Genomic DNA, 27,225 nt, shown 5'->3' on the forward strand with positions numbered 1-27,225 from the left:
TAGAAGATGTCTCTCAATCGTGGTCAACTGTTGATGTACCTTGATTGAGAGTCATCGCTAGATCATAATATTCATTAATAGCTAGAATTGATAAATTCGATGCACTACTGTTGATTCATACCTAGAGTAAGAAATAAAGCGATTACAATATATGGTGTTTACTGAGCTACCTCCGCGATGAACTTTCGAAAAGCTGAAAAAAATACCAGAGTGACGGTGTATCGCAATTAAAATCCATTGCAGTCTCACAGAAGCTGAAAACGATAATCATTATTACTCATAATGTGTATTGAAGACAGACACAATTGATTGAAAATCCTGTAAACATTAATTCATTACAATTTAATATCCGTTGACGAGCAGACAACACGATGAATCACAGTTCAGTTAATATTGGAGAAAAAGCATCCTGAAAATTGAATAAAAATAAATTTCACCAGGAATTGAAAATACGGATCGGTTCCATTTGATAACTACCTAAATGATAATGCAATTACTCTAGAAATAATCGTGAAATTGATTTTGTAAAATTGACAATGAAAAGGGAATATGTCATAACATTCGGGACAATAAAACATATGCAGCTACGATTGATTTTTTTTTGAGTAAAGCATTATGACTTTTTTGTTTGTATTCATATTTATATTTATTTTTCATTCATGTTAAGTCCAATAATAATTAAAATCGAAATCGTTATCATAGTTTGAAAGTTTAGACTAAGTTAGCCAACATTTCTAGGAACTTTTTTCCAATAGGCGTAACTGTATTTGACCTTGAAATTTGAAACGACTCATACTCTCTCTATTCAGCATATTTCGTTAAACTGACGTTACTATCTGATAGATCGCAATCTATTCTTTCTGTTGGGTACATTAGCTGACCAAAATAGTTTGAATCAATAACACAATCGCCATTTCAAAATTCAAGGTCAAATCAGGTAGGCCCATTTGAAAAAAAACCTAGATTTTTGCTCTTTTGAAGCTTTTATAAAAATGAACTTATGAGCTACTAAAAAGACTTTTTTTTAAACAAATGAGATTTATGAAAAAAAAACAAGAGGAGAAATATCGATAAGTTTATGTTTTGTCTTTCTCGTACACCATGGTGTACAAAAATGCTATATCCAAGAGGAATCCTGTCGGGGTTCCGAGGCGAATCCTGTCGGGATTCCGAGTGGAATCCTGTCGGGATTCCGAGGGGAATCCTGTCGGGATTCCGAGGAGAATCCTGTCGGGATTCCGAGGGGAATCCTGTCAGGATTCGAGTGGAATCCTGTCGGATTCGGAGTGGAATCCTGTCGGATTCCGAGTGGAATCCTGTCAGGATTCCGAGTGGAACCTGTCAGGTTCGAGTGGAATCCTGTCGGGATTCGAGTGGAATCCTGTCAGGAATCTGTCGGGATTCCGAGTGGTATCATATGGGGATTCCGAGTGGAATCCTGTCGGGATTCCGAGTGGAATCCTGTCGGGATTCAGTGGAATCCTGTCGGGATTCCGAGTGGAGTCTTGTCGGGATTCCGAGTGGAATCTGTCAGGTTCGAGTGGAATCCTGTCAGGATTCGAGTGGAATCCTGTCAGGATTCAGGTGGAATCCTGTCGGATTCCGAGTGGAATCCTGTCGGGATTCCAGTGGAATCTGTCAGGATTCGAGGTGGAATCCTGTCAGGATTCGAGTGGAATCCTGTCAGGTTCGAGTATAATCCTGTCAGGATTGCGAGTGGAATCCTGTCCAGATTCCGAGTGGAATCCTGTCCAGATTCCGAGTGGCATCCTGTCCGTGGATTTCGGATTCCGAGTGGAATCCTGTCACGATTCCGAGTGGAATCCTGTCACGATTCCGAGTGGAATCCTGTCCAGATTCCGAGTGGAATCCTGTCCAGATTCCGAGGGAAATCCTGTCCGGATTCGGAGTTGAATTCTGTCCGGATTCCGAGTGGAATCCTGTCCGGATTCCGAGTGGAATCCTGTCCAGGTTCCGAGTGGAATCTTGTCCGGATTCCGAGTGGAATCCTTTCCGGATTCCGAGTGGAATCCTGTCCGGATTCCGAGTGGAATCCTATCCGGATTCCGAGTGGAATCCTGTCCGAATTCCGAGTGGAATCCTGTCCGGATTCCGAGTGGAATCCTGTCAGGTTCCGAGTGGAATCCTGTCAGGATTCCGAGTGGAATCTGTCAGGATTCCGAGTGGAATCCTGTCGGGATTCCGAGTGGAATCCTGTCGGGATTCCGAGTGGAATCCTGTCAGGATTCCGAGTGGAATCCTGTCAGATTCCGAGTGGAATCCTGTCGGGATTCCGAGTGGAATCCTGTCAGGATTCCGAGTGGAATCCTGTCAGGTTCCGAGTGGAATCCTGTCGGGATTCCGAGTGGAATCCTGTCGGTTGAGTGGAATCCTGTCGGGATTCCGAGTGGAATCCTGTCAGGATTCCGAGTGGAATCCTGTCAGGGATTCGAGTGGAATCCTGTCAGGGATTCCGAGTGGAATCCTGTCAGGATTCCGAGTGGAATCCTGTCGGATTCCGGTGGAATCCTGTCAGGATTCCGAGGAATACTGTCGGGATTCCGAGGAATTCTGTCGGATTTGAGTGGAATCTGTCGGATTCCGAGTGGAATCCTGTCGGATTCCGAGTGGAATCCTGTCGGATTCCGAGTGGAATCCTGTCGGGATTCAGTGGAATCCTGTCAGGATTGCGAGGGGAATCCTGTCAGGATTGCGAGGGGAATCCTGTCAGGATTGCGAGGGGAATCCTGTCAGGATTCCTGAGTGGAATCCTGTCAGGATTCCGAGTGGAATCCTGTCGGGATTCCGAGTGGAATCCTGTCGGATTCCGAGTGGAATCCTGTCAGGATTCCGAGTGGAATCCTGTCGGATTCCGAGTGGAATCCTGTCGGGATTCCGAGTGGAATCCTGTCGGATTCCGAGTGGAATCCTGTCGAGTTCTGAGTGGAATCTGTCAGGATTCCGAGGTGGAATCCTGTCAGGTTCCGAGTGGAATCTGTCGGGATTCCGAGTGGAATCCTGTCGGCAATCCGAGTGGAATCCTGTCGGAATTCGTGGAATCGGAATTCCGAGTGGAATCCTGTCGGAATTCCGAGTGGAATCCTGTCGATTCCGAGTGGAATCCTGTCAGGATTCCGAGTGGAATCTGTCGGGATTTCGAGTGGAATCTGTCAGGATTCCGAGTGGAATCCTGTCGGGATTCCGAGTGAATCTATCGGGATTCCGAGTGGAATCCTATCAGGATTCCGAGTGGAATCCTGTCGGGATTCCGATGGGAATCCTGTCGGATTCCGTGTGGTATCCTGTTAGGATTCCGAGTGGAATCCTGGCGGGATTCCGAGTGGAATCCTGTCGGGATTCCGCGTGCAATCCTGTCGGATTCCGAGTGGAATCCTGTCAGGATTCCGAGGAATCTGTCGGGATTCCGAGTGGAATCTGTCGGATTCCGAGTGGAATCCTGTCGGATTCCGAGTGGAATCCTGTCGGATTCCGAGGGGAATCCGGTCGGGATTCCGAGTGGAATCCTGTCGGGATTCCGAGTGGAATCCTGTCGGGATTCCGAGTGGAATCCTGTCGGATTCGAGTGGAATCCTGTCGGATTCCGGGTGGAATCCTGTCAGGATTCCGAGTGGAATCCTGTCAGGATTCCGAGTAGAATCTGTCAGGATTCCGAATGGAATCCTGTCGGGATTCGAATGGAATCCTGTCGGATTCCGAGTGGAATCCTGTCAGGATTCGAGTGGAATCCTGTCAGGATTCCGAGTGGAATCCTGTCGGGATTCCGAGTTTAATCCTATCGGATTCCGAGTGGGAATCTATCAGGATTCAGTGGAATCCTATCAGGATTCCGAGTGGAATCATTGGGATTCTGAGTGCAATCCTATCGGATTCGAGTGGAATCCTGTGGTGATTCCGAGTGGAATCCTGTCGGATTCCGAGTGGAATCCTGTCGGATTCGAGTGGAATCCTGTCGGGATTCCTAGTGGAATCCTGTCAGGATTCCGAGTGCATTCCTGTCGGGATTCCGAGTGGATTCCTGTCGGGATTCCGAGTGGATTCCTGTCGGGATTCCGAGTGGAATCCTGTCGGGATTCTGAGTGGAATCCTGTCGGGATTCCGAGTGGAATCCTGTCGGGATTCCGAGTGGAATCCTGTCGGGATTCCGAGTGGAATCCTGTCGAGATTCCGAGTGGAATCCTGTCGGGATTCCGAGTGGAATCCTGTCGGGATTCCGAGTGGAATCCTGTCGGGATTCCGAGTGGAATCCTGTCGGGATTCCGAATGGAATCCTGTCGGGATTCCGAGTGGAATCCTGTCGGGATTCCGAGTGGAATCCTGTCGGGATTCCGAGTGGAATCCTGTCGGGATTCCGAGTGGAATCCTGTAGGGATTCCGAGTGGAATCCTGTCGGTATTCTGAAGGGAATCCTGTCGGGATTCCGAGGAGAATCCTGCCGGGGTTCCGAGAGAAATCCTGCCGGGATTTCGAAGGGAATTCTGTCGGAATCCCGAGGAAAATTCTGCAGGAATTCTGAGGGGAATCTGGCCGGAGTTCCCCGAGGAATCCCAGCGAGATTCCAAGGAGGATTTTGCCGGGATTCCAAGGAGAATCCTGCCGGGATCTGAGAAGAATTATGTTGAAATAATGAGCGGAATCCGCCCAGGATCTCGATTCCGAGGTGAATCCTGCCGGGATTTTGAGGAGAAATCTGCTGGGATTCCGAGAGAAATCCTGTCGGAGTTTCGAGGGGAATCGTGTCGGGATTCCGAGTGGAATCTTGTCTGGATTCCGAGTGCAATCCAGTCGGGATTCCGAGTGGAATCCTATCGGGATTCCGAGTGGAATCCTATCGGGATTCCGAGTGGAATCCTATCGGGATTCCGAGTGGAATCCTATCGGGATTCCGAGTGGAATCCTATCGGGATTCCGAGTGGAATCCTGTCGGGATTCCGAGTGGAATCCTGTCGGGATTCCGAGTGGAATCCTGTCGGGATTCCGAGTGGAATCCTGTCGGGATTCCGAGTGGATTCCTGTCGGGATTCCGAGTGGATTCCTGTCAGGATTCCGAGTGGATTCCTGTCAGGATTCCGAGTGGACTCCTGTTGGGATTCTGAGTGGAATCCTGTCGGAATTCCGAGTGGAATCCTGTCGGGATTCCGAGTGGAATCCTGTCGGGATTCCGAGTGGAATCCTGTCGGGATTCCGAGTGGAATCCTGTCGGGATTCCGAGTGGAATCCTGTCGGGATTCCGAGTAGAATCCTCTAGGGATTCCGAGTGGAATCCTGTAGGGATTCTGAAGGGAATCCTGTCGGAATTCCGAGGAGAATCCTGCCGGGATTCCGAGAGAAATCCTGCCGGGATTTCGAAGGGAATTCTGTCGGAATCCCGAGGAAAATTCTGCAGGAATTCTGAGGGGAATCTGGCTGGAGTTCCCCGAGGAATCCCAGCGAGATTCCAAGGAGGATTTTGCCGGGATTCCAAGGAGAATCCTGCCGGGATCTGAGAAGAATTATGTTGAAATAATGAGCGGAATCCGCCCAGGATCTCGATTCCGAGGGGAATCCTGCCGGGATTTTGAGGAGAAATCTGCTGGGATTCCGAGAGAAATCCTGTCGGAGTTTCGAGGGGAATCGTGTCGGGATTCCGAGGAGAATCCTGCAGGGATTCCGAGAGAAATCCTGCCGGGATTTCGAAGGGAATTCTGTCGACATCCCGAGGGGAATCCTGCCGGGATTCTCAAAAGAAACCTAGCCGGAGTTCCCCGAGGAATCCCACCTAGATTTAAAGAAGGATATTGCCGGGATTCCAAGCAGGATATTGCCGGGATTCCAAGGAGAATTCTCCCGGGATCCAAGGGGAATTATGTTGAGATAATGAGCGGAATCCGGCCAGGATCTCGATTCCGAGGGGAATCCTGCCGGGATTCTGATGGGAAATCTGCTGGAATTCCGAGGAAAATTCTGTCGGGATTCCGACGAGAATCGTGTCAGGACTCCGACGGGAATCGTGTCGGGATTCCGACGGGAATCCTGTCGGAATTTTGAAGGGAATCCTGCCGGGATTCCAAGGAAAATCCTGCCGTGATTCCGAGAGAAATCCTGCCAGGATTTCGAAGGGAATTCTGCCGAAATCCCGAGGGGAATCCTGCAGGGATTCTGAGGGGAATCTGGCCGGAGTTCTCCGAGGAATCAAACTGGGATTCCAAGGAGGATATTGCCGGGATTCCAAGGAGAATCCTGCCGGGATCCGAGAGGAATTTTGTCGAGATAATGAGTGGAATCCGGCCAGGATCCTAGGGGAATCCTTTTGAGGTTCCGTGGGGAATTCTTTTGGGAATCCGAGGGGAATCCTTCCGGGAAAGAAATCCTGACGGAATTCCGAGCGCAATTCTTCCGGAATTGCGTACAGAATCTTGCCAGGATTCTGAGTGAAATTCCGCCAGGAATCCAAGGAAAATCCTGTCGATTTTTTAAGGGAAATCCTGTCGAAATTGCGAAGAGAATCCTGCGGAGATTTCAAAAAGAAACCTGGCAGGATTAAGAAGGATTGCCAGAATTGCGAGTAATGCTCTACTGGGACCTGCTGAGATTCGGAAGGAAATCTTTCTGGTATTCCTGGAGGGGGACTTCTATCCGGAGGTTTTATGCAACGAAGGGAACCCTACCATAATGTTCGACTGAACAATTCAGGTCATCAATCTTAAATGAAAATAACCATTATCTAAATTATGTAGGGTGCTATAAAACGCAGAAACCCCTAAAAAAATCATCGGCCTTATCGGAGGGAAATGCAGGCTGTTGCTTAACGGGGTACTGTCAGATATTATTTGGTTCGTTGCTGCTGAGGGATAAAGATGTATTCTATCACTACTATTATTCCTTATCGTAATCGACAAAATTCCGGTTGATGCAACAACTCCAAATCGTGAATTGCTATGTCATCACTATGGAGGACATCAATTATTTCAAATTAATGACGTTGCAACGGTGCTTTGAGTAGTCCAACCAGAACAATCTAAACTACATAGGCCGCTGAAACTGTGACCAAATATGGTTACAGATAACCTGCACTACAGTAATCTATTTAAAACATTGATGTAGCTCGGGGAAGAATTTTGAAAATTTCCAATATCTTGGCAGCCGGTGTTAAACGGCGAAAAAAAATCGAATTAGATTACCAAAACTAATATCAAAAAGCATAAACACCGATGCCCAGAACGTTCAACATTTTCATAAATTCTGGAAATTCAATCCACAAATTGAACGAAAATTGATACGGTCCCTCGAGGCGCTATATCAACCTCGTTTATCACACAACAACGTCTTGCTTCATCCAAATAGTGAAATAGACGTATCGACAAACCCCCCGGAAAAAAATATTTACCTGCTTCAGTAAGCGTGTACGGACCAGAAAAGTGATGAAGCTGCCGACCGACTCAATCCAGTTTTGCAGAAATTTATCGGTGCGTAATAATTCTCGATTTCGATCTGAGCTTTATTGTCCCGACCATCCAAAGTAAGAGAGCGAAAAGCTTTCAGTTGCATCTGTGATTCAATTTGGCGAAATTGTGGAAGCAAAATTCCAAATACCGACCCCAAACGCAGTTCGTCCAAAGAAAAGTTCACTTTCCCACCACATCCGGATGTTTTGGGAGAAATCCGTTCCAAGCACTTTTGCTTTTATTTTCCAAGACGGAAAAGGTAGAAGTTTCTGGACATCAATAAATTTAAAGAGAAAATCACCCAAATAAGAACAAATCTCAAAGGACGATAAAGTATGGAAGTAACTTGATTCACTTGCCGTTGCTTGTTTCTATTTATGGTATGGCTTTTTGATTGTTTGGTCTGATACGAAAAAAAGGAAAGTTTCGCGAAATACGATAGGAAGATTGCGGCAGATTGATATCGGATAAGTGTTTATTAATAATGAAAAGATTGAACATTCATCGCGGTGTAATCAAACACGAATTCAAGACATAATCAATGGTACTTATAGCGCACACGTCGTCAAGAATTCAACTAAAGAACCTTTACAGACGAATGTCACAGACCATGTTGATGTGTTTAAGGGTGACACCATTAGTAATTCTAATGATTCACTGCATGTCACTAACTACGCCTTGGTAAAATTGACTGCACAATGTTGCTCAATTTAAAAATTCAGTACAGCTTGGCAAGTTATGCACCGAGCACATTTTTTCGGCGAGATAACTTCATCAACCCCGAGCTGACGCTTGTCTAACGATTCCCCTTGGCCAGCGAGAAGAGCTCTAAAAATCTAATAAAAGCACAATCACATCATTGCTACCGGCCGGCCGGCATTCTGTACTCCTCTGAACTCACAAAGCCCACCTTTGCCAGCAGTAATCGTCTTCTGCGGACGAGCACTGGGCTCTTGTTCACAGTCATAAAATTCAAGCACCGATGAGGAAAACAACCAGAGCTAGGAAAAAAAACTGAGGTCCCAACAGGAGGTGAATACTGCTGCTGCTGCTACCGGGTGTTATCTTGAGCTCGGAAAAAAGAAGGAAACCGTTTTCCAATCCGGCGAAAGCCCCGGTGTGATGTGACCATTTCATAAAGAGATTTATTCATGTCGGAACACAGCTGCCAGAAAGGTATGCATTGCACATCCGAGTGGAGAACGGAATTTCCTCGCCAACATAAACGGTCTACCGCTCGTTCTCAATCTCTTATTGTAGATTTTTCATCATCATCATCATCATCTACCGGTGCAGCGATTCTGAGGTGGGAACTGAAGGATACTCCTAGTGAGGAACAACAATCGTCCACTATAGTGGCACAGTAGATAGTGTCCGATCCATAGTTTGATCATGGAAAAGTGACACAAATTTATAGATACTGCAAAGACAAAATATGAAGTAAAACACTGTGCACAGGTTTTAGAAAACTGCCAATGGTACGCGACACAAAACAGCGCCCGTTTCCGACATTTGAAGAGATCGAGAAAAAACATTTTCGAAAATATAAAGGCTTTTTGGCTGTTTTTCGTCAGAAATCCGCTTCAAAATCAGTTTTCATGTTATGTTGGCCTGCCTTCGGCCACTGTGTTGCCCGGTCTGATGTAGGATATATTGCTTTATTACAGTTGAACGTGGGTAAAGTACCGCGCGGATGCCATGGAAGGCAAAAAGTGTCCACCTGGTCCACAAACGGATGAAGTGAAGATGGAAAACGTTACGGCCGGAAGGACGGTTAGCAATTTCATAAACGTCATCCGTTAGTGTCAACATCGTTGGGGTGCAACTCTGCTCTATGAATGATGATACATGTCAACATCAGTCCCAACGAGGAATCAATTTATCAATGACACACTACTGTTCGTGACGAATTGGTTAAATTAAATGATAAATTTACATTACAGAATCAGTTTGTCTTTTAATTCATGTTGTCATAAATTAATTTGGTCTCTGATGTTAGATTGGATTTTAGTTCACTAATGGTAATAAACTAATTAAAGAGAAATTATTCAGTTATACTGGTGATCTATCAAATTTAGTGTATCAAAAATTATAAAAGTATAAATAAATATGCTTCAACATCATATATGTATATTAATCATATCAAGTTGCTTTGTTGACATAATCGGCGTCCATCGAAATATATCTGAAACATAGAAACTATGTAAAAGTATACACGTTTTCAATTCGTTGTTCAGGTCGATGCAAAAAAACTCCATCTGTTTATCAAATCCGGTGACCTAGATCTGAAAATCAAAACATCTCGCAAACAACTAAATCCAACTTAATACGAAAAAATCTCAGTTTATCTTTCAGTGCCGTGTATGCACCATCAAAGTCGTAACCTCTTACCTCGCGCGCGCTGTTTGCTCCTGACAAGGTCCCGACAGTCCGGACAGTCTATCGCAAGATAAAACTCACACAAAGACAACGAGGGCAAGATTGAAATCGCGTACTAAACTTTCGGTGATTGTTTGTTTGCTTCCAGGAAAACAACAACGACGACGATGAGGGGATGGGGCGTGATGTCGTCAGCTGGTGCCGCCGCCAATTTCTTTCTCTCTCTGTAGTAATAAAAGTAACGATTCACAAAATGCGGGGCGATGTTATCAAACTAGTTAAAGATTAAGCGCTACTCTAGTGCGCTTTTGCTTTGGGTAGATTTGTATTTTTTCATCACGGTTTGTCTAGTTATCTTGCATAAATTAATTGGGAGTTTCCGTTTGAGGGTTCAGTCAGTGTGCAAATATAAGTACGGCAATAAAGGTAAAGTTGAAAGTATCAGATTTGGAGATTCAAAGTTCTGAGATGGGTCGAGAAACGCATTTAACTTATATTTTTTTATTTTTCCTTGGAAATGTATAAGAGCTAGCTAAGCTAGCATAGAGCTAGCTTTTAACTAAAATAGCTCAGTCGAGAGTCAAGCTACATGAATTCATTAGAAAATCTTGACATTATTTTGGATTATAGTTCGACATCTGAGGAAATTTGCGCAGTCGACTGCTTGGCGAAATGTTTCATTTTGATCTCAACAAGTAAAACTCAATGTTGATCAATATAGAGAATTTTATGAGCTGACACACAGCTAAGGTCATTATATGAAACTAAACTAAGTGCGTATGAAAAAGAAAATTATCACGATTGGAAGCATGGAGCTGAAAGTCCCTAAGTTTCACATGTTACGACAGAATAATCAACGATGAACTACTGGACGTCGTAGCGCTGCAGAAAATTTGTTGGACAGGACAGACAGTGTAGAAAAGCAAGAATCGAGCGGCAGCTTTCTACCAAAGCTGTGGCACCACTAACGACATGGGTACCGGATTCATAGCGCTAGGCAAGATGCGCCAACGCGCGGTTGAGGAACAAAGGCCGTTTCTTTAACTTCAACATCATCGCCGTGCATTGCGCGAAGAACGAAGCGTTCTATGCACATCTGTAATAGACATGTAATGGATGCCCACTGCGGGACGTCAAAATAGTCATAGGCGACATGAATGCACGGATAGGAAGGGAGGATATGGACAGACCGGTCAGTCTACAAACCGTATCAAATGACAATGGCCAACTATGCATAAACTTTGCAGTCTCCCGCGGAATGGTAGTCAGATGCACTTTCCTCACCCGCAAGGCCACACGGAGATCACCAATCAAAGAAATGGGAAAGCAAATCGACCACGCTCTAATCGACTGTAAATTCTTCTCCGACATCACGAACTTTCGTATTTACCGCAGTGCGAATATAAAATCCGGCCACTACCTCGTTGCAGTATGCCTGCACACAAAACTCTCGATGGTGTAGAACGCGCGTCGAAGTCGAACTCCGGGCGGCAACAAGACGTTAGGCTAGTCCAGAGGCTTCCGAGCCGCTTGAAAGGAGGCTTCCGAGCCTCTTGAAAGAAGGCTTCCGAGCCTCTTGAAAGAAGGCTTCCGAGTCTCTTGAAAGGAGGCTTCCGAGCCTCTTGAAAGGAGGCTTCCTAGCCTCTAGAAAGGAGGCTTCCGAGCCTCTTGAAAGGAGGCTTCCGAGCCTCTTGAAAGGAGGCTTGAGCCTCTTGAAAGAAGGCTTCTGAGCCTCTTGAAAGGAGGCTTCCTGAGCCTCTTGAAAGGAGGCTTCCTGAGCCTCTTGAAAGGGGGCTTCTGAGCCTCTTGAAAGGAGGCTTGAGGCCTCTTGAAAGGAGGCTTCTGAGCCTCTTGAAAGGAGGCTTCTGAGCCTCTTGAAAGGAGGCCTGAGCCTCTTGGAAAGGAGGCTTCTGAGCCTCTTGAAAGGAGGCCTGAGCCTCTTGAAAGGAGGCTTCTGAGCCTCTTGAAAGGAGGCCTGGAGCCTCTTGAAAGGAGGCTGGAGCCTCTTGAAAGGAGGCTTCTGAGGCCTCTGAAAGGAGGCCTGAGCCTCTTGAAAGGAGGCTTCTGAGCCTCTTGAAAGGAGGCTGGAGCCTCTTGAAAGGAGGCTTCTGGAGCCTCTTGAAAGGAGGCATCTGAGCCTCTTGAAAGGAGGCTCTGAGCCTCTTGAAAGGAGGCTTTGAGCCTCTTGAAAGGAGGCTTCTGAGCCTCTTGAAAGGAGGCCTGAGCCTCTTGAAAGGAGGCTCTGAGCCTCTGAAAGGAGGCCTGAGCCTCTTGAAAGGAGGCTTCTGAGCCTCTTGAAAGGATTCTTCCGAGCCTTTGAAAGGAGGCTTCTGAGCCTCTTGAAAGGAGGCTTCCGAGCCTCTTGAAAGGAGGCTTCTGAGTCTCTTGAAAGGAGGCTTCTGAGCCTCTTGAAAGGGAGGCTTCTGAGCCTCTTGAAAGGGAGACTTTGAGCCTCTTGAAAGGAGGCTGCTGAGTCTCTTGAAAGGAGGCTTCTGAGCCTCTTGAAAGGAGGCTTCTGCGCCTCTTGAAAGGAGGCTTTTGAGCCTCATCAAAGGAGGCTTCTAAGCCTCTTGAAAGGAGGCCTGAGCCTCTTGAAAGGAGGCTTTGAGCCTCTTGAAAGGAAGCCTGAGCCTCTTGAAAGGAGGCTTCTGAGCCTTTGAAAGGAGGCTCTGAGCCTCTTGAAAGGAGGCTTCTGAGCTCTTGAAAGGAGGCTCTGAGCTCTTGAAAGGAGGCTTCTGAGCCTCTTGAAAGAAGGCCTGAGCCTCTTGAAAGGAGGCTTCCGAGCCTCTTGAAAGGAGGCTTCCGAGCCTCTTGAAAGGAGGCTTCCGAGCCTCTTGAAAGGAGGCTTCCGAGCCTCTTGAAAGGAGGCTTGCGAGCCTCTTGAAAGGAGGCTTTCGAGCCTCATGAAAGGAAGCTTCCGAGCCTTTTGAAAGAAGGCCTTCGAGCCTTTTGAAATTAGGCTTCCGAGCTTTCTCAACGGCTGCAGGTGTTTATCAACAGATGCCTGCGGTATATAATTCCGGCCTGGTGGCCTCACAACTGGATCTTAAACAACGAGCTCTTTCGTCGTTGTCATCAGAGGCCGATAGCAACAGAAATTCGGGATCAGAAATGGGGCTGGGTCGGCCACACTCTACGTAGGGACAGAAACGAAATCTGTGAACAAGCATTAGACTGGAACCCAGCGGGACATCGCAGCAGAGGCAGACCCAGAGGTTCATGGCCGCGAAGCCTCAATAAAGAAATAAAAGAAGTCGACCGAAATCTAACCTGGCAACAGGTTAAAGCGATAGCTGGACATCGCTCAGGATGAAGATCTTTCAAGTCGGCCCTTTGCACCACCGGAGGTGTACAGGATCCATAAGTAAGTAAGTTAGAAAGAAAGCGCCACATCATTTTCGATAGAAAGCGCCTTATAGTCTGAACCTACCTTTTCATAGAAGTGTTACTAGAATCACCATAAAATTCATAACTTCTGCATTTCACAACCAATTGTGACAATCGGCTCAGAGCTCTAATTTATTGAGACATTCTGGGGTAAGCTCAATGGGACACATTTTGCGAAGTTTGTAGACAAATTCGACAAGACATCTTGGAGTTTCTTCCGGAATCAATTCTGAAGTTAGTCCAGGAATTTCTCCCGAAGTTCCTCCAGAAATTTCTCCTGGAGATCCATCCAATGTTTCTTCTCTTTCAGGAAATCTTCCAGGAATACCTTTTGGAGTTCCTCTTGGAATTTCTCCTGGATGTCTTCTAGGAAATCCCTCTGGAGTTAGTCCAGGAATTTCTCCAGAAGCTCCTCCAGCAATTTTATCTTGCAGTTCCTCCAGAAATTTATCCTGGAGTTCCTCAAGGATTTACTCTTAGAGTTCCTCCAGGAATTTCTTCTGAGCTCCTCCAAATATTTCTCCTTGGATTCCTTCAGGAGTTCCTCCAGGAATTCATTCCAGAATTCCATCAAGAATTCCTCTTGGAATTCATCATGGACTTCCTCCAGGGAATCAACCAGGAGTGCCTCCAGAAATTCCTCTTAGAGTTCCTTATGGAGTTCTTCTGAAGTTCCTCCAACTATTTTTTCTAGGATTCCTCCTAGAGTTGCTCATGGAGATCCTCCATGAATACCTCCTGGAGCTCCTTCCGGAGTTACTCCAGGAATTTATTCTTCCAAATATTATTCCTCAAACTACGACTGAAAATCCATCAGAAATTCCTTCTGGAGTTTCTTTAGGATTTTTTCCCAGATTTCTTCCAGGAATTCATGGAGTAAGTCTAGGAATTCCTCTTAGAGTTGCTCCAGGAATTTCCAGTAGAGTTTCTTCAAGAATTCCTCCTTGAGGTTCTCCAGAAATTCATTCTGAAGTTTATCCAGAAGTTTCACCTAGATTTCTTCCAGGAATTCACCTTGAACTTTCTCCAGGAATTCATCTTGGAGTTTCTCCAGGAATTCATCATAGAGTTAGTCCGGGAATTTCCCTGAAGTTGTCCAGGAATTTCACCTAATGTTACTTCACGAATTCTTCCTGAAGTGCATCAAGAAATTACACTTGGAGTTTTACTTCAGGGGATTCTCCAGGAATTCTTCCAGAGTTGCTCCAAATATTTTTCTTGTGATTATTTCAAGAATTCCTCTAGGAATTTATCTTGGAGTTCCTCCAGGAATTTATCTTGGAATTCTTTCTTAAGTTCCTCCTGCAGTTCCTCCAAGAATTAGTCCTGGATTTCCTCTAGTAATTCCTTCAGTAGTTCCTCTTGGATTTTCTCCAGGAAATCCACATTGAGCCCCTCTTCAAGTTTCTTCACGATTTTATCTTCGAGTTTCTCTAGAAATTCATCCTGGAATTAATTCAGAACATTCTCGTGGAGTAGATTAAGGAATTTCTTCAATAATTCCTCCTGGAGTTTCTCAAGTAATTGCTTCGCCTGTTTTTTTTTCTGGAGTTCCTCTAAATATAACTCCTTTGATTCTTTCAGTAGTTTCTCCTGGAGCTCTTCCAGGAATTTCCTCCAAAAAAATTATCCTGGAGTTCTTCTAGTAATTTCTGCCGTTGATCCATTAGGAATTGCTCCTGGAGCTCTTCCTGAAGTTCCTTCAAAAATTCGACTTGGAGTCTCTCCAGAAATTCACTTTGGAGAATCTTCAGGAATTCCTGGAAAAGCTCCCGAAGGAATTCCTTTAGGAACTCCGTAAGTAATTCCTGGAGGAACTCCATGATGAATTCCTGGAGCAACTCCAGAAGTTCAGAAGGAATTGCTGTAGGATCATCGGAAGAAGTTCCTGGATTAGCTCTTGGAAAATTACCTACAGGAATTGCTGAAGAATCTCCAAGAGGCATTCCAGAAGGAGCTTTGGGAAGAATATCTAGAAGTACTCTCGGAGGAATTATAAGAGGAAATTCAAGACGGATTCCTGGAGCATCAACAGAAAGAGTTCCTTACAGAACTTTTGGAAATTCAGAAGATATTCCTGGAGAAACTCCAGGGAGAATTTCTGGAGAAACGCCAGATGGATTTCTAGAAGGAATTCTCCAAGATATCTTAGTATAGTTCCTGGAGAAACTGCATGAGGTCGAACTTCAGGACGATTTCTTGGAGGAACTGCAGGAGAAATTCCTGTACAAACTCTAGAATGGAATCGAGTAAGAACTCTTGGATATATTCTTGGAGGAACTCCACAATGAATTTCTGGAAGACTTCAAGTTGATCTCCTGGTGGAACTTCAAAAGGATTTTCTGGGAGAACTCCAGGAAGTATTCTACGAGAAATTCCTAATTTTCCTTATTCCTTAATTCCTGAATTCCTATATTCATGAATTTCTGAAAGCCTAAGGTCCTACAGTACAAAAATCCTGAATTTCTAATTTCCTATATTTGTGAATTCCTAGATTTTTACACTCCACGTTCCTATGTTCCTAAAGTCGTAAATTCTACAGTTCCTATGTTCCGGAATGCATTAATTCTTAAATTACTAAATTGCTAAATTACTTATTTCTCAAATTCCTAAATATCTCGATTTTTCAATTCCTAAATTCATAGATTCCTAAATTCCTGAATTTTTGAATTTCTAAATTTCTAACTTCCTATATTACTAAAATCATAAGCTCCAAAATTCCTAAATGTCAAATTTCTTAAATTCCCGAATTCCTAAGATTCCAAATTCCTAAATTTCCCAAATTTCCGAAGTTCCTAAATTTGTAAACTCCCAAAAATCCTAAATTTTTAAATTTGGTTTGATAGGGGAACGGTTCGCCACTTCATCTCATAGCTCCTACTTCCATCCCATCAAAAACAAAGCAATGGAAAAGAATTTGGTTTATTATTTTTGCGATTTATTTTCAGCAGTGAGCACGCACGTTGACAAAAAGAAGCGACGATTTTGGTGCCGTATTTCTTTGTTTAGCGATGAAATGAACATATTACAGTGAGATGGAGATCGGAACGGTTCCCCTACATTGTCATTACTTGAATTTACATCAGTTCAGGTATTGGCTTTAAGCCTTGCCACACCAACTAAATTTGGTCGTATATGAGTGATGGAAACGTGTTTACAACTATGACTTCTAAGCGGCCACTGCATGGAATTGCAATCTGTTGTCGCTAATGGAATTTTGATATCCCACAAATTGTAACGTTAAAAAATCATGACAATGTCACTAAACATGCGTGAGGTATTTCGGAACAAAGTTACCGTTCCACGTTTTTTGCAGTATTTACAGTGTTAAAACATATTACGGGGCAGTAGGCTGTGCAAATCAAATACATTTTTAGCCGTTTTGTGTAGTATTTTGACACCATCTAGAATGCGTTCCTCGAACTACTCATCTCACTTTATATCCAAATTATGATAAACAACCTATAACCAATATCTTGTGTATTTTATAAAAGCATAACTCCATCTACAAGATATGAAAAACAAAACATCCCAAGTAACAATTTATGTTTTATAACGCTCTTGAAGACCATAATTTACTATTCAAGAGTGTCAAGAAACCTGCATAAAACCAAAATGTAACCAGGGATATATTCCATAATAGAATAAAATTACTTTATGCGTCTGATTTTATATTGGTTTTTAAGAATTAAAAGTATCTTGAAGTTATATGCACAAAGTTTAAACTGCCTTTATTATTGGTTATCTAAAAAATATGATTAATCAATTTTGCAAACAAAAAGATTATTCAAGAGATTTCGAAGTGTAAAAAATTGATTGACTTATTCAAGGCTTCCAATCTGAGATCTTTGAATGAGTAAGTAATCAAAAAGATAATAAACACAAAGAAATTTCGTTTGAAAAAAAATGAAATTCACAGTTATCAATTTTAGAGAAAAAAAATGATTGAAATTATTTGCACGTAGTCAATACATGCCAGACAAACTAAATGCTTAGTTATGGGCTTTTTAAATTTAGCAGGATTAGAATAGTATGTCAAAAGTAAATGCATACATTTTTCTAGCACACACAGTCAGACATTGTATTTAACTCATTTATGACATTTCAGTTTGTCAGTTTTGGAGAGCATACTAGAAACTATTACTCAAGTGTTTTTATAACTTTCGCGATCTGAAGGAAAGTAAGATGGAACATAAAAAACATCAGAAATTGGAAAATTGCGTGCTGTAACTTATAAGGGGTATGGTCTTAACTATTACTTGTAACAATTTTGAAGCTACTTTTTAAAACTACTAGTCACTATGTAAGGTAAATTTGTTATTTTAATGTATTCCAAATTAATAATGATTTCAATGAGTGCAGCACAGATGAAAAATATCACGTAAAATGCTTTCTAACGTACTGACGTATTTTCGTAATTCAATTATCACTCGATCAACAATATCGTATAGCATTTACATAGAATTTTCAGTCTGTGTGCCGTAGTTAGCAATATTATACATGGCTTAGTGTCACATGTTGAACTACGTTGACAAAAAATCAAACCAAATTACACTTTGAAGGAACAATGCTTTTGCAAATAACAAAAAAATCAGTAAAACAAAAAAAAATATCTTCCACCTACTCATCATAATATATACTCGGACCACGAAAACGAGACGTGCTATGGTCAATCATTCCAATCATGTAATAGGTCCAATCCAGGAAAAATAAACACTAGCATTTAGCATTATCTGTATATATGTTCACATGTAAAAGATACTATAGACAATCTGTAAAGTTTAAATATATGTATAATGGTAGATATATCAATTATAGAATGCAAACAAACGCGGGCGCTGCACCAACCTGGCGCCATCTTGTTGCTGTGATTCAATCGCGCGCGATTTAATTCCGGTCGCCTTCGGTTCAGTTGGCACCAGCTTGGGGCTAAGAGAGAAAAGGTTATTCAAACGTCACAATATAAATGTCTGTGTGTATGTACGCAGGTGAATTCGCAAGCAATCAATCGACCCAACAACGCTTGTCCAGATCGTTCGATGCTCGACGTAAGGGGACAGGCATGAATTTTAAACGCGTTTGATTTCGGAAATTCATGCTGTTCCCTAAAATTGTGACAGCGGTTGTGTGTATTTGTATTCATGTGATATTACAATAAAAACTGGCAACACTGCATGACTTTTCGGTTTTATAAAGTAATCCAATTTATGTAGTGGAGGAAAGGTGGAAAATAGGAATCGAGGAAAATCCGAACAATAAATAAGAATTAGGTACGGCACGAGAGAAGACTAATTATTTTGCCGTTGTTAAGAAACGAATGTTGCACTACTTCGAGGTTGCTGGTTGACTGGCTGGCTGACTGGCCGGCATTATTGGCTGCAATGTGTGAATCGGATCGTATTTTTCACTGTGTCCAACGAGAAGACATAAAGGTCTGGTGGAAATTAACAGCTTCATCGTTGGGGCTGGTTTCTTTCAGCCCGGTTATGCAAGCCATCTGGGTGGGTATAGTGAGCACTGAAAGCAGCGCGAAAAGTGATTAAGGATATAATAGCAGTGTAGCACTTTGTCACGAGAAATAAATTTCTCGTTCACTTTCAGAGTACGGTTCGCTGCTCTGCGCTCTATTGTGTTGTTGGAGAACACTGAAATGTAGATATGTACAACCCAATCCCGGAACAAAATGAACTTCGTATTTTTCTTTTCGTTCAATTGTAAAAGAGTATTTCAAATCATTCAATATTCCATGCAATATTTTGTTTGTCGCAACATCAAACATTGTATAATCACGGAATAAATAGAATCTGACTAAGGCTTACATTTTCTTCTTCATCCGACTCATGAACTCACGTTCCAACCAAATAGCATTTATCTGCTGCACATTTGATAAATGATCGTTTCTGACTTCCCCATCCTCTGCTACACCGAATCGGGTCGTGTAGGACTGGGACAAGGTGAAACATCTGAATTATGCTACCGAAGTAAATGAAAATAAACGACATAGCTCAGAGGGAGGGGGATGATGATGTTTCTAATAAAGTAGGTGTCAGCAGATGGAGCGCTGTACCATGGGTGGGTACGACGACGCCAAGTACAAAGTGCACTGAATGTTGGAATGTGTTCAATACGGGAAGAAGGTGGTTGAAAGTTCAGTATAATTGGAATTTCCAAGTCAGTTCTGGAATGTGTTCAGAAATTTGTTCATAAGTGGCATAAGCTATGTTGTGTACAAATGCCATTTAGAATGAATCTGCAATTAAAAACAATTCTATTTATTCTAACAACAATGCTTCACTAACTGTAAGGTATCTGGAATGACATTCAAATATGGAAGCGAATCGGTATTGAAATATTCATCTCCCCAGCAATTGTAAAATCAATTGCCCAATTGCAGAATATAAACAGAACAAATGATGAACTTGTAGCGCTTTATCTCATGATATGTCTGTTTTAAATTCTGCCTCTGAAACGAGTTATTGGAAAATAATGTTAACCTAAAATCAAAACCAACACTGAAGCATTGATAGGAATTTGATTCACTTGGAAATCTGAATGATATTTCAAACGGAATACGAAGGCGATTCCATCAGCACGCCATATTGTCAAGAAGCCAAATGCTAGTTCATCATCACCACCATACGAATGTGATTTCTTTCGAAATCCGAAAAAAAATATTGCATCAGGAAGAATAAACATGATTTAATCCGAATTTCGTGCAAGGATTCCCTTCCCCCCGGAAACCGGAGAGGATTCTCCCTGGAATCCGGAGATGATTCCTCCAGAAATCCGGAGAGGATTCCTCCAGGAATCCGAAGAGGATAACCCCAAGAATTCGGAGAGGGATGCCCCCTAGAACCCGGAGAGAATTCCCCCTGGAACTCGGAGAGGATTCTCCTTGGAAACCGGAGAGGATTCCCACCCGAAATCCAGAGAGAAATCCCCGGAATCCAGAAAGGATCCTCCCGGAAAACGAAGAGGGTTCCCCCCGGAAGCCGGAGGGGAGTACCCCCTGGAATCCAAAGAGGGTTCCACTTGGCATTAGGAGAGGATTTCCCCGGAAGCAAGAGAGGAATCAGCATGGAATTCTGGAAGGATTCCCACCCGAAATCCGGAGTGGATTCCCCCTGGAATCTGGTGAACATTCCCCCTGGAATCCAGTGAACATTCTCCCAGGAAAACGGAGAGAATTCCCCCGAAATCAGGAGATGATTCCCCCCAGAAATCCAGAGAGAATTTTCCACGGAATCTTGAGAGGATTCCCCTTGGAATCCGGAGAGGATGCTCCCAGAAATCAGAAGAAGATTCCTCCTGAAATCCTGAGAGAATTCCGGATGCCCACGGAGTTCATAGAGTATTCCGGCGAGGATTCCTTCCGTAATCCAGTGAAGATTCCCCCCGGAATCCGGTAATGAATCGCTCTGGGAAGGATTCCGTTTGGAACCCGGGAAGAATTCCGTTTGGAATCCGGAAAGGATTTCTTTTGGAATCCGGGAAGGATACCTTTTGGAATCCAAAGAAGGATTCCTTCTGGAATCCAAAGAAGGATTCCTTCTGGAATCCAAAAAGAAGGATTCCTTTTGGAATCCAAAGAAGGATTCCTTTTGGAATCCAAAGAAGGATTCCTTTTGGAATCCGAAGAAGGATTCCTTTTGGAATCCGAAAAAGGATTCCTTTTGGAATCCGAAAAAGGATTCCTTTTGGAATCCGAAGAAGGAATTCTTTTGGAATCCGGGGAAGGATTCCTTTAGGAATCCGAATAAGAATTCCTTTTGCAATCCGAAGAAGGATTCCTTTTGCAATCCGAAGAAGGATTCCTTTTGGAATCCGAAGAGGGATTTCATTTTGGAATCCGAAGAGGGATTTCATTTTGGAATCCGAATAAGAATTCCTTTTGCAATCCGAAGAAGGATTCCTTTTGCAATCCGAAGAAGGATTCCTTTTGGAATCCGAAGAGGGATTTCATTTTGGAATCCAAAGAACGATTCCTTTTGGAAGGATTCCTTTAGGTATCCGAATAAGGATTCCTTTTGCAATCCGAAGAAGGATTCCTTTTGGAATCCGAAGAAGGATTCCTTCTGCAATCCGAAGAAGGATTCCTTTTGGAATCCGAAGAAGGATTCCTTTTGCAATCCGAAGAACGATTCCTTCTACAATCCGAAGAACGATTCCTTCTACAATCCGAAGAACGATTCCTTCTACAATCCGAAGAACGATTCCTTCTACAATCCGAAGAAGGATTCCTTTTGGAATCCGAAGAAGGATTCCTTTTGGAATCCGAAGAAGGATTCCTTTTGCAATCCGAAGAAGGATTCCTTTTGGAATCCGAAGAGGGATTTCATTTTGGAATCCAAAGAACGATTCCTTTTGGAATCCGAAGAAGGATTCCTTTTGGAATCCGAAGAAGGATTCCTTTTGGAATCCGAAGAGGGATTTCATTTTGGAATCCGAAGAAGGATTCCTTTTGGAATCCAAAGAACGATTCCTTTTAGAATCCGAAGGAGAATTCCTTTGGGAATCCGAAGAGGGATACTTTATGGAATCCGAAGAAGGGAATCCGGAAAGGATTCCTTTGGGAATCTGGAAAGGATTCCTTCTGGAATCCGGAAAGGATTCCTTCTGGAATCCGGAAAGGATTCCTTCTGGAATCCGGAAAGGATTCCTTCTGGAATCCGGAAAGGATTCCTTCTGGAATCCGGAAAGGATTCCTTCTGGAATCCGGAAAGGATTCCTTCTGGAATCCGGAAAGGATTCCTTCGGGAATCCGGAAAGGATACCTTCGGGAATCCGGAAAGGATTCCTTCGGGAATCCGGAAAGGATTCCTTCGGGAATCCGGAAAGGATTCCTTCGGGAATCCGGAAAGGATTCCTTCGTGAATCCGGAAAGGATTCCTTCGGGAATCCAAAGAACGATTCCTTTTAGAATCCGAAGGAGAATTCCTTTGGGAATCCGAAGAGGGATACTTTATGGAATCCGAAGAAGGGAATCCGGAAAGGATTCCTTCGGGAATCCGGAAAGGATTCCTTCGGGAATCCGGAAAGGATTCCTTCGGGAATCCGGAAAGGATTCCTTCGGGAATCCGGAAAGGATTCCTTCGGGAATCCGGAAAGGATTCCTTCGGGAATCCGGAAAGGATTCCTTCAGGAATCCGGAAAGGATTCCTTCGAATCCGGAAAGGATTCCGAATCCGGAAAGGATTCCTTCAGGAATCCGGAAAGGATTCCTTCAGAATCGGAAAGGATTCCTTCGAATCCGGAAAGGATTCCTTCGGGAATCCGGAAAGGATTCCTTCAGGAATCGGAAAGGATTCCTTCTGGAATCCGAAGAAGGATTCCTTTTGGAATCCAAAGAACGATTCCTTTTGGAATCCAAAGAACGATTCCTTTTAGAATCCGAAGGAGAATTCCTTTGGGAATCCGAAGAGGGATACTTTATGGAATCCGAAGAAGGGAATCCGGAAAGGATTCCTTCGGGAATCCGGAAAGGATTCCTTCGGGAATCCGGAAAGGATTCCTTCGGGAATCCGGAAAGGATTCCTTCGGGAATCCGGATAGGATTCCTTCAGAATCGGAAAGTTCCTTCAGGAATCGGAAAAGGATTCCTTCTGAATCCGGAAAGGATTCCTTCGAATCGGAAAGGATTCCTTCAGAATCCGGAAAGGATTCCTTCGGGAATCGGAAAGGATTCCTTCGGGAATCCGGAAAGGATTCCTTCAGGAATCCGGAAAGGATTCCTTCGAATCGGAAAGGATTCCTTCGAATCCGGAAAGGATTCCTTCGGGAATCCGGAAAGGATTCCTTCGGGAATCGGAAAGGATTCCTTCAGAATCGGAAAGGATTCCTTCGGAATCCGGAAAGGATTCCTTCTGGGAATCGGAAAGGATTCCTTCGAATCCGGAAAGGATTCCTTCGGGAATCCGGAAAGGATTCCTTCGAATCCGGAAAGGATTCCTTCTGGAATCTTCGAAAAGGATTCCTTCGGGATCCGGAAAGGATTCCTTCGAGGAATCCGGAAAGAGATTCTTCGAACGGAAGGAAAGGATTCTGAATCGGAAAGGATTCCTTCGGGAATCGGAAAGTTCCTTCCGAAAGGAATCTGGAAAGGATTCTTCGGGAATCGGAAAGGATTCTTCAGAAGGAGGAAAGGATTCTTCGGGAATGAATTCGAAAGAGAAGGAAAGGATTCCTTCGGAATCCGGAGAATCCGGAAAGGATTCCTTCGGAATCGGAAAGGATTCTGGGAATCTGGAAAATTTTCGGAAAGGATCGGAAAGGATTCCTTCGAATCCGGAAAGGATTCCTTCGAGGAATCCGGAAAGGATCTTCGAATCTGGAAAGGATTCCTTCGGGAATCCAAAAGGATTCCTTCGGGAATCTGGAAAGGATTCTTCGAATCCGGAAAGGATTCCTTCGGGAATCGGAAAGGATTCCTTCGAATCTGGAAAGATTCTCTGGGAATCCGGAAAGGATTCCTTCGAATCCGAAAGGATTCCTTCAGGAATCCGGAAAGGATTCCCTTCGGGGAATCTCGGAAAGGATTCCTTCGAATCCGGAAAGGATTCCTTCGAATCGGAAAGGATCCTGAATCTGGAAAGGATTCCTTCGAATCTGGAAAGGATTCCTTCGGGAATCTGGAAAGCGATTCCTTCGAATCTGGAAAGATCCTTCAGGAATCCGGAAAGGATTCCTTCGAATCTGGAAAGGATTCCTTCGAATCCGGAAAGGATTCCTTCTGGGAATCCGGAAAGGATCTTCGGGAATCGGAAAGGATTCCTTCAGAATCTGGAAAGGATTCCTTCGAATCCGGAAAGGATTCCTTCGGGAATCCGGGAAAGGATTCCTTCGGGAATCCGGAAAGGATTCCTCTGAATCCGGAAAGGATTCGAATCTGGAAAGGATTCCTCTGAATCCGGAAAGGATCTTCGAATCCGGAAAGGATTCCTTCGGGAATCCGGAAAGATTCCTTCGAATCCGGAAAGGATTCCTTCGGGAATCCGGAAAGGATTCCTTCGAATCCGGAAAGGATTCCTTCGAATCCGGAAAGGATTCCTTCGGGAATCCGGAAAGGATCTTCGAATCCGGAAGGAATCAGAAAGGATTCCTTCGGGAATCGGAAAGGATTCCTTCGAATCCGGAAAGGATTCCTTCGGGAATCTGGAAAGGATTCCTTCGAATCCGGAAAGGATTCCTCTGGAATCTGGAAAGGATTCCTTCAGGAATCCGGAAAGGATTCCTTCGAATCCGGAAAGGATTCCTTCTGGGAATCCGGAAAGGATTCCTGAATCTGGAAAGGATTCCTTCGAATCGGAAAGGATTCCTTCAGGAATCCGGAAAGGATTCCTTCTGGGAATCTCGGAAAGGATTCTTCGAATCGGAAAGCGATTCCTTCGGGAATCCGGAAGGATTCTTCGAATCTGGAAAGGATTCTTCGAATCCGGAAAGGATTCTTCGAATCCGGAAAGGATTCCTTCTGGGAATTCGGAAAGGATTCCTTCGAATCCGGAAAGGATTCCTTCGGGAATCCGGAAAGGATTCCTTGAATCCGAAAGGATCTTCGGGAATCCGGAAAGGATCTCTTCGGAGGATTCCGAATCCGGAAAGGATTCCTTCGAATCGGAAAGGATTCTTCGAATCTGGAAAGGATTCCTTCGGGAATCGGAAAGGATTCCTTCGAATCCGGAAAGGATTCCTTCGGGAATCCGGAAAGGATTCTTCGAATCGGAAAGGATTCCTTCTTTCGGGAATTCGGAAAGATTCCTTCGAATCCGAAAGGATTCCTTCGAATCTGGAAAGGATTCCTTCGAATCCGGAAAGGATTCCTTCGGAATCCGGAAAGGATTCCTTCTGAATCCGGAAAGGATTCCTTCAGGAATCTGGAAAGGATTCCTTCGAATCGGAAAGGATTCCTTCGAATCCGGAAAGGATTCCTTCGGGATTCGGAAAGGATTCCTTCGAATCCGGAAAGGATTCCTTCTGAATCTGGAAAGGATTCCTTCGAATCCGGAAAGGATTCCTTCGGGAATCTGGAAAGGATTCCTGAATCCGGAAAGGATTCCTTCTGGGAATCCGGAAAGGATTCCTTCGAATCCGGAAAGGATTCCTTCGAATCTGGAAAGGATTCCTTCGAATCCGGAAAGGATTCCTTCAAATCCGGAAAGGATTCCTACGAGAATCCGGAAAGGATTCCTATGGGAATCCGAAAAGGATTCCTAAGGGAATCCGGAAGGGATTCCTACGGGAATACGGAAAGGATTCTTCTGGGAATCCGGAAAGGATTCCTTCGGAATCCGGAAAGGTTTCCTTTGGGAATCCGGAAAGGATTCCTTTGGGAATCCGGAAAGGATTCCTTTGGGAATCCGGAAAGGATTCCTTTGGGAATCCGGAAAGGATTCCTTTGGGAATCCGGAAAGGATTCCATTTGGAATTCGGAAAAGATTCCTTTTGGAATCCGGAAAAGATTACTTTTGGAATCCGGAACGGACCCTTTTTGGAATACGGAATGGATTCCTTTTGGAATCCGAACAAGGATTCCTTTGGGAATCCGGAATGGATTCCTTTTGGAATCCGAAGAAGGATTCCTTTTGGAATCCGAAGAAGGATTCCTTTTGGAATCCGAAAAAGGATTCCTTTTGGAATCCGAAGAAGGATTCCTTTTGGAATCCGAAGAAGGATTCCTTTTGGAATCCGAAGAAGGATTCCTTTTGGAATCCGAAGAAGGATTCCTTTTGGAATCCGAAGAAGGATTCCTTTGGGAATCCGAAGAAGGATTCCTTTGGGAATCCGAAGAAGGATTCCTTTGGGAATCCGAAGAAGGATTCCTTTGGGAATCCGAAGAAGGATTCCTTTGGGAATCCGAAGAAGGATTCCTTTGGGAATCCGAAAAAGGATTCCTTTGGGAATCCGGAAAGGATTCCTTTGGGAATCCGAAGAAGGATTCCTTTGGGAATCCGAAGAAGGATTCCTTTGGGAATCCGAAGAAGGATTCCTTTGGGAATCCGAAGAAGGATTCCTTTGGGAATCCGGAAAGGATTCCTTTGGGAATCCGGAAAGGATTCCTTTGGGAATCCGGAAAGGATTCCTTTGGGAATCCGGAAAGGATTCCTTTGGGAATCCGGAAAGGATTCCTTTGGGAATCCGGAAAGGATTCCTTTGGGAATCCGGAAAGGATTCCTTTGGGAATCCGGAAAGGATTCCTTTGGGAATCCGGAAAGGATTCCTTTGGGAATCCGGAAAGGATTCCTTTGGGAATCCGGAAAGGATTCCTTTGGGAATCCGGAAAGGATTCCTTTGGGAATCCGGAAAGGATTCCTTTGGGAATCCGGAAAGGATTCCTTTGGGAATCCGGAAAGGATTCCTTTTGCAATCCGGAATGGATTCCTTTTAGAATCCGGAATGGATTCCTTTTGGAATCCAGAAAGGATTCCTTTTGAAATACGGAAAGGATTCCTTTTGGAATCCGGAAAGGATTCCTTTTGGAATCCGGAAAGGATTCCTTTTGGAATCCGGAAAGGATTCCTTTTGGAATCCGGAAAGGATTCCTTTTGGAATCCGGAAAGGATTCCTTTTGGAATCTAGAAAGGATTCCTTTTGGAATCCAGAAAGGATTCCTTTTGAAATCCGGAAAGGATTCCTTTTGGAATCCGGAAAGGATTCCTTTTGGAATCCGGCCAGGATTCCTTTTGGAATTCGGAAAGGATTCCTTTGGGAATTCGGAAAGGATTCCTTTGGGAATTCGGAAAGGATTCTTTTGGGAATCCGGAAAGGATTCCTTTGGAGATCCGGAAAGCATACTTTTGGAAATCCGGAAAGGATTCCTTTGGGAATCCGGAAAGGATTCGTTTTGGAATCCGGAAAGGATTCCTTTAAGAATCCGGAAAAGATTCCTTTTGGAATCCGGAAAGAATTCATTTTGGTATCCGGGAAGGAATCCTTTTAGAATCCGGGAAAGAATCGGAAAGGATTCCTTTTAGAATCCGGAAGGGATTCCTTTTGAAATCCGGAAAGGATTCCTTTTGCATTC

The 27,225-nt window shown here is 44.0% G+C and overlaps 1 protein-coding gene across 17 annotated transcripts in view; it reads right to left on the bottom strand.

Moving 5' to 3' along the window:
* LOC134208729 (uncharacterized) overlaps positions 1-27,225 on the bottom strand; it is a 580,250-nt gene that overhangs the window by 115,225 nt on the left and 437,800 nt on the right. The gene's annotated exons all lie outside the window — the stretch shown is intronic.

The sequence above is a fragment of the Armigeres subalbatus genome, chromosome 2 (assembly GCF_024139115.2).
Source record: "Armigeres subalbatus isolate Guangzhou_Male chromosome 2, GZ_Asu_2, whole genome shotgun sequence".
In the NCBI taxonomy this organism is placed as follows: Eukaryota; Metazoa; Arthropoda; class Insecta; order Diptera; family Culicidae; genus Armigeres; species Armigeres subalbatus.